Genomic DNA, 7,946 nt, shown 5'->3' on the forward strand with positions numbered 1-7,946 from the left:
ACAAGAGAGAGAATAATATTTTTACAATGGGGTCTGTTTATCCACATGATAATTAAAATTGTCAGGAAATCTGTTAGGTTCAGCTGCATATTTGACTATGTTCAGAAACTTCAGTATTGTTCACATAAGAATGAAAAAAAGGAAATGCTTGCAGTTCAAATGCTTCTGCCCTTTTAAATGATTTCTGGCTAGACTGTGGTAACCGTATTTGAGAGTCTGCTAAAGTAATACTGTTTACATGATCATCATCACAGAAAGACTGTTCAAATGATGTCACAATATATTCTTCAGTGTGCTATGAACACTTCAATAGCAAAAATGGATCACAGAGATCCGTAGAATGAATAATCATAAAACAATAGACAATTAGTGTTCAACCTCAGTTTTTTTTGGATCAAATTGCTGAATACATAAATCGCTACTGAGACAGTCCTTAGGATTTTTTCCCCCTGTATAAATGGGGATAAAGGATTAATTCGAGCATCGAGAAAGTAGGCCAGTCATGGGCTCTACAGCAGCGCACTTAATGAAAATCAATTAGGATTATCTTTATTCCACTCTCACTGAAATCACAATACTCTTTGACTCTTTCTTCCGATAAGCACATAAGGAAAAACCTTAGGCTATTTGGACATTAACAAGAATATAACGCTGACATAATAAAGTGAAAATAAGTAAATAATTACAAATTAGGGTTATGCTCACTCTACCAGAATTAAATTAGTCTTGAAGGAGGACATGATACTTTACTTGCTATACTGAACATGAAACGGTTAATGCCTGATTATGTTAATGCAAGTACTAATATGTCTATTTCTGACTCTGGATCAAATAATGCACTGTTTAAATTGACTTAAGCGGTAATCTATTTGATTAGGGGTGGAGCTACATCAGGTCACAGCTGTAAGCAACAATGTGAGCATTTAGTTTGCAGAAAAGGATATTTATGCCCATTTGATGATGGATTAGAGGGGTAGAAAGGTATAGGATTGTTGTTGTTGGAGTTAAACATTCTTAAATGAAAATTCTAGGTGTAGTCATTCATCACAAAAGACACACCTTGTTTGTATTTATATATGCTAAATATGTATTGGTGTGAACTGGTGGTTGTAATTTGACAATGATATTCTGCTGAAATTTGGACAAATCAAGCATTGGTCTGGCATCAAAATAATTTATTTTATGAATAAAAATTATAGATAAGTATTAGATGCCTTTGAAAAGGGAATCTAGCGAGATTTATTTAACTGCAAAGTTTCCAGGTTTTGTTCAGAGCATGCTGCATTTATTTGGGTCATTTTCCATGGCTTGGTAAAACGGAGAGGTTTTTTGGCCACCCATCCACCATATTAAGCACTCCACCTGCTGATGATTACCCATAAACACTTCTTTCTGCTGAGATGTACCTGGCAATTAGTCCTTGAAATGCCCCATGCTTGATTTACCTTAGCAGTACAGGTGAATGGCGATGCACTCAAACTGCTCATCCTCTCATGGTTTTTGGCGGTTTGTTTACAAGCTTTTATTTATTTATTTTGTTGCTGCTGAGATGAAAAAAAAACTGTCTACGTGATGCTTATAATTATTCTCCCAGAGGATTTGCTTCCATAATTACAATGTGATACTGACATTTGGAAAAATGCATAGAGGTCTGCTCAGAGCTGCCACGCAAAATATAAATACGTGTTATTATAGGTTGTAAAGAAAAGAAAAAATAAATGACAGTGCAATTCTTCAAAGCAGCACTAGTTCAAAAACATCAATGAAACAGGATTAAAACATGTGGTCTTTTGCTGAACAGTGGTGTGGGCATGTACAGAAAGCAGGACATCTGGCTGGTGTACAGTGGCAAAAGGTATTGTTGTTTTTGAATGGAATCTGTGTTAGTAGGCCTGACTGATTCACCTCTACTACTAGATACAAGGTAAGAAAGCTTTTTCAGAATCATCAGATGTGTTTTTCTTTTTCTAGCATTGAATTAATCAACAATAAATTAAGGTATTTTGTTCAATAACTGACAGTAATATGTAGTGTTTGGTTTAACCTCTTAGCTACACTGAAAATAATTTACTTTGAGTCACTCAAAAATTGCTAATACATTTCACAAATGATTACAAGGAAATTGAATGAAATGTGGAAGTTTAAACTAGAAAGACTGAAATAGTATTTCATCAAAGTTGTAAATAAAACGAAAGGAAATGTTTAATACATTGTTATTTGCCATTTCTACATAATTATTTGTGAAGTTTACTAGCAATTTCTGATTGAAAACTCCTGCTCCATAACGATTCTTCTTATTCTTCTTATTATGGCAGTGCACTTTAGTGTGTTTCACAATTTTTACTTAAGTGGTCTGCCTCCTGAACAACTTTAGGGACCTCCACTGTACACAACATTTTTCTTCTTTTATTTGATTGGATTATCATACAATGACAATATTCTTTAATGACAATATCATATATAATGATGTATACTCAACTTTATTATGATAGGCACAGTTGGTAAATCTGTGTCTTTCAGTGATCATAGATGATAAAAAGGGTGGAGGTGGACGGGGACGGGGTGGGGGGGGATGATTAAGCATGTGTTGTTCCTTATGTTAAGGTGATGTGTTGTTCTGCTCATTACCAATGTTTGACCATATGACATGCATCATCTGAGTGTAATGCATTATCCATGAGCTCAGCCTCTCCAAGGAGCCAATTGACTTTCTCAACCTGCTCCTTCTGGAGAAAAACAAACAACAGGTGCATGTACCCATGTCCTCCTCTCTTTCATGTCTTATTCTGTCTGCTGCCGCCTTATGAGCATGAAAGGCCGCATTGTTGCAGCAGTGAGGATGATTTGTGAGCTAATTTTTCAGAATATACTATATTTTGAGATGTTTTGTATTGCTTATGATTGATTGTTTTACTATTTGCCTTTAATCCTTTTATCTGAGGTTTAACTACTTGATCTTTATATTACCTTCCCCTTCCATTTCTGTACACCTGATTTATGGGCTTGCAGACATGAATTTTGCTCAGGTATAAAAGGAGACCCCCAAATCATAAAGCTGCATCCTTCGTTAAAGCTCTTAAAAACTTCCTAATAGGAAAAAGTGGTCATTTCTGCTATAAATCATGGCAGCACATGAGTGGAGGGCAGTGCGCACCTTGTCTGTGCACCACCGTGAAGCGTTAAGTAAACCATAACATCCTGCATATTGTGTGTCAGAGCCAGGAGAGGTCACTTCCGTTCGTCTGAGTGTGTGAGCACGTGTCTTCAAACGGGTCTGGCCATTTTGAGGAATAGCTTTTTCCTCACTCTTAAAGTGACTACTTCCTGTCTGAAGAGCTAAATAGGGGAAGTGGTCATTTAACAGAAATATGGGCTTGTCACTATCTAATTTTGCAGTGCTTTGACTGTAGCAGCACTGGTACCTGGGGACTAATTTTGGCTTGAAAAATAGTCCCTGCAGGCAAGTCTTGTGTTTCTGGAACAGAAAAGTCTCCCTAATTACGACAGTATGTTCTGATGCCTTATTCTGTACGTTAAGAGGTGTCCCAAATCATCTTAAGTTTTTTGATGGATGAAAGTCAAAAGTCACCGCAAGTGTTTTTTAACTTTAAAAAAGTTCCATGAGCCAGAACACTTTAATGTTTTGATTAAAAATCATGCCCCAAAACCCATGTGATATCTTTTGTTATTAAGGTAGAGTTTTTAAGAAATGTTGTTGAAATAAACTCAGTTAAAGGTCAGTTAAAAGTCAGAAAAAAACTCAGTTAATTATTTTCGCACATGTAGGACCAACAAACTAAAATACTCTGAGTTCTTTGTAATAGTTATGTATTTAATTATTTATTTTAAGATTTGTATTATCAATCATGATGCTGTAACAGCTACTGCATCCACGTTGGGAAACACAAGAGAGAGCAGACTGTGTAGTTTGATTTTTGAAGAAACCAGTTTGATTAGTGAATCAAAAACATAAAGCACTACCTGTGTTGTGCGATTCCTGAACAACTAACTATAATTAACCGACACGTTTTAATAAACAAAAACATACACAAGCCAATCCCGTGATTCTTGAACGAATGACTCTTCGGTCGGTTTTTGAGCAAATCATTAACAACAGTCTGATTCTCGAATGAATGGCTCTTATGAGTCAAACACATTTGCTTACAATTTACTGTGTTGTTGTCCATAAGACTCGTGAGATTGAAATCATTGTACTTTCTGAAAGGTTGTTCATATGATATTGTGTAGTAAAGATTATGAGTTTGATACTAGTAGGCCTGTTTAATATAAACATTTAATAATAATAATAATAATAAAATATATATTTATTTCTTTTTAAAAACCTTTTTATTATTTCAAATATTTCCTTGTTAGTAGTACTGAAAATATAATTGATAGAAGAGTTACAAAAACTGGATTTTTTTTAAACAAAGCTCACAGAACCATCAGAGCATCTAACTGGGAAAAAACTGACACAACAGAGTTCAGAAAAACATCTTTAGCATTGAGTAGATCAAACTTTTGCCATAGTGAGAATGATTTCACATTGTCCCCACAGAGGAGATTTTCCCTTGATCCTTAACTATGGGTTGAGGACAGTCACTTATGTATGAAGTTGTGACAAGCCATTACCCCTGGTGATCATATCTCATGAAATAGAACAGAGAGAAGAGGAATCAGTTTGGAGCATTGGCCCATCTGCCACAATCACCCCACTCCAAATGACTTGGCATCAGCATTCTTTTTCAGCTCACAAAGACACAGAAGTGCCCGATATCTTGACCCACTTCATGGGTTTGGCCTCTATGATGATGTCAGCTTAAATGCACCAAAGACCCGAACCCGTTTTGTTAAATACTTTGTTTTAAGACTCTGTGGAGAGGATGCAAGTGGAATGAAGAGAGGACAGGAAGGATGTTAAAGGGGATTATGTATGTATGGCATAATGGGCTAGCTTACTGAAACAGACACTAGCTTCTTTGGGTTCAGTCAGTCATGTATAATGGGGATGACATGCAGTTTATTTTGGATGATGAGGAAATTTCGAGTGGTGGTTTAAGAAAAGAACCGATAGATTGTGTAGTGATAACCTTTTTGTTCATCCTATTATGTGGAAGTGTTGGGCAGTAAACACAGAGGAAGAATCGTGTGTCTTCTGATTATCGTCAACCGGCTATAATAGCCTATGTTATGTCATGAGAAAATAAAAGGTTGAAAGAACTAATAAACATGGTAATATTTTTTTTTTCATCTTATTTTCTTCTTCTATTAAACCATCTGACCACTGAATGTTTTATAATTCAACAGATCATTTTAAAAAAAAATTTGGGTGACCTCCCGAGCCTGACAGCAAATTTCACTATACATATTTGTGTGGTTTAGCACAAGCTAGTTTTAATATTCATGTTTTGATATAATAAGTAAACATCTGTCACATCAAAATCATTAAATGACACCAGGGAGACCCAGTGCTTATGCCTCACAGAATGCATCTAAATGAAACAACAAGCATGCCTTACATAATGTATTTTCAACTTTTAGTCCCATATTGCATGCAATTTGTTGGTTATTTCAGCAAACAATGCATTAGGAAATCTTTTCTATTCTGATTAAATGTATGCAAATATTATATACTGTATGCATTATAAGTGGTATTACAGTAGGAATATTAATTTAATCAATAAATTAAATGTTAAACATGTTAAAGTGTATGATGCTTGCTTTTGTCAAGAAAGTTTCACTGACAAAAATAAATGCATAGTGCATAAATCCAAAACTTGTATTTAAAGTTAAAACTTTATATTTGTATTTAAAACTTTCTTAATGTGAAATCAAGTTTGCACTACGTGAGATACCTCCAAATATTATTTAACATAATATTTTTCTCCATTTTATAAATTCTGTCAAATCTGTGTCAAGGATGCAAAGGATCTCTTGAGCACAGCCAAAATGTTGCTTTTTAGCAAAGTAAATGGATTGTGCCAAAAGGTGTCAATTAGTTTTAAAAGGCCCCAAAAAGCTGGCACAATGGTCCTCTTAATGTATGTGAACTACACTTACCAGATGTCCTTTTTGTTTCAAACAGTTGCCTTGTTTCATGTGAGATTGAATGGTTGGAGTGGTTAAGAGTATCTTTTTCAACCATTAGTCATAGCTAACTCATTAAAACAAATACTTGATTCTTCACCTTTAAACCCATTCTTGTTAAAATAGATGGAATAACTGAGGAGATTCAGCCATCCAGCAAGAGTCCGCAGTGGGAGGAAGAGACCAGTGACCATTTCTGAGAATTAGCTGGATTGCTTCCTCTTTTGTATCGTATCTATTGTCTAAAGGAGAAATATGGTTTGTAAAAGCAACACACAAACTTACTGAAATTATTTGACAGAACAAAGAAAGCACTGCGATGGAGTATTTTACATGTTTCGACTAATCTCTTACAGCAGACTGAACTGAAAGTGCTATTGTAATCCCCATTTCTCTGTTTTGGTTTCTAAAAGGGCAAAATAATACAGTTTAAGGGTCAAGCGGGTAATTTGCCACCTTCATAGACCCTTATATACATATTAAACTAGAATGCACTTCCACAATCTCCTGGACAATAGAAATTTCCAATCTCCCATCATGCCCGGATGTCTGTACACACCAGTGCCTCACAATATACTGTTCATGCATAATGTTTTTTTTTTTTTTTTTTCATAAAACGATAATCACTCAAATCCTGATCTTCAATCCCTTGGCTCAAGCCGACAGTTTAAATAAAATCACTCCAATCCCACGGGTAGGAGAAATGAAAAGGACAAGGATTAAAAATGGTCAGACCTCTTTCTTCTCTCATACTCTCTCTGGATCTGGATTGGATCACGACCCTTCTGTGTGTGCAGCTTAAGAGCAGACGGTGAGCTTTCACTTTTTTTGTGGAGCAGGAATGGGTTTACAGTATTTACTGAGGGACTGGGGGGAGTGTGTGCAACATGGAGCCTTAATTCCATAATCCCACATCATTAGGGTTAATAGGAGACGGGCCTACAGGAAGCAGGAGCAGGAAATATTTTCAGGCACATTGGAAATTTGGTATGGCAGTTGATTTTATATCTTAATATACACAAAAGGAACGTGAGGTGCTTATACACAGAACACATGATTTTGTTGTTTTTACATGCATTTACATCTATTATGAAGAAATAAGCAATTACAGTGATTTTACAATGGGTGAGGGGTATCGGTGATAAAAAAGTTTTTTAAATTATTAATAACAAACAAATTAATAATAATTATTTTTAATTATATAATTTCTGTATAATTATTTTCAATGTATATAATAATAATAATAATAATAATAAAAATAAAAATATATATATAATATATATATATATATATATATATATATATATATATAAATATATATATATATAATAATAATTATTATTATTATTATTATAATATTATTATATTATATTATTATATATTATTATTATATAATTATATAATTGGTTTTATTGCAATGGTTGGCTGTTTTCAGTTGCGTACAGCTCGAGTTTCTCTTCATTGTCGCATAAATCTTTCGCCTTTTACTAAAGATTTCCGTGGAGGGGAACTTTTGCGAGTGACCTCTATTTTTGGGTGCTCTGCTCACAGCAGAGCTACATTTTTGGGAAGTCGTGGCCTAATGGTTAGAGAGTCGGACTCCCAATTGAAAGGTTGTGAGTTCGAGTCCCGGGCCGGCAGGAATTGTGGGTGGGGGGAGTGCATGTACAGTTCTCTCACCACCCTCAATACCACGACTTAGGTGCCCTTGAGCAAGGCACTGAACCCCCAACTGCTCCCCGGGCGCCACAGCATAAATGGCTGCCCACTGCTCCGGGTGTGTGTTCACAGTGTGTGTGTGTTATCACTGCTCTGTGTGTGTGCCCTTTGGATGGGTTAAAAGCAGAGCACGAATTCTG

General features: G+C 35.4%; 1 non-coding gene across 1 annotated transcript; it reads left to right on the plus strand.

Moving 5' to 3' along the window:
* Positions 1 to 7,530: 7,530 nt before the first annotated feature.
* Positions 7,531 to 7,645, plus strand: LOC132112170 (U5 spliceosomal RNA). Its single transcript, XR_009424911.1, has one exon. It is a non-coding gene; the product is annotated as a U5 spliceosomal RNA (small nuclear RNA).
* The last annotated feature ends 301 nt before the right edge of the window (positions 7,646 to 7,946 follow it).

Source organism: Carassius carassius, chromosome 31 (assembly GCF_963082965.1).
Source record: "Carassius carassius chromosome 31, fCarCar2.1, whole genome shotgun sequence".
In the NCBI taxonomy this organism is placed as follows: domain Eukaryota; kingdom Metazoa; phylum Chordata; class Actinopteri; order Cypriniformes; family Cyprinidae; genus Carassius; species Carassius carassius.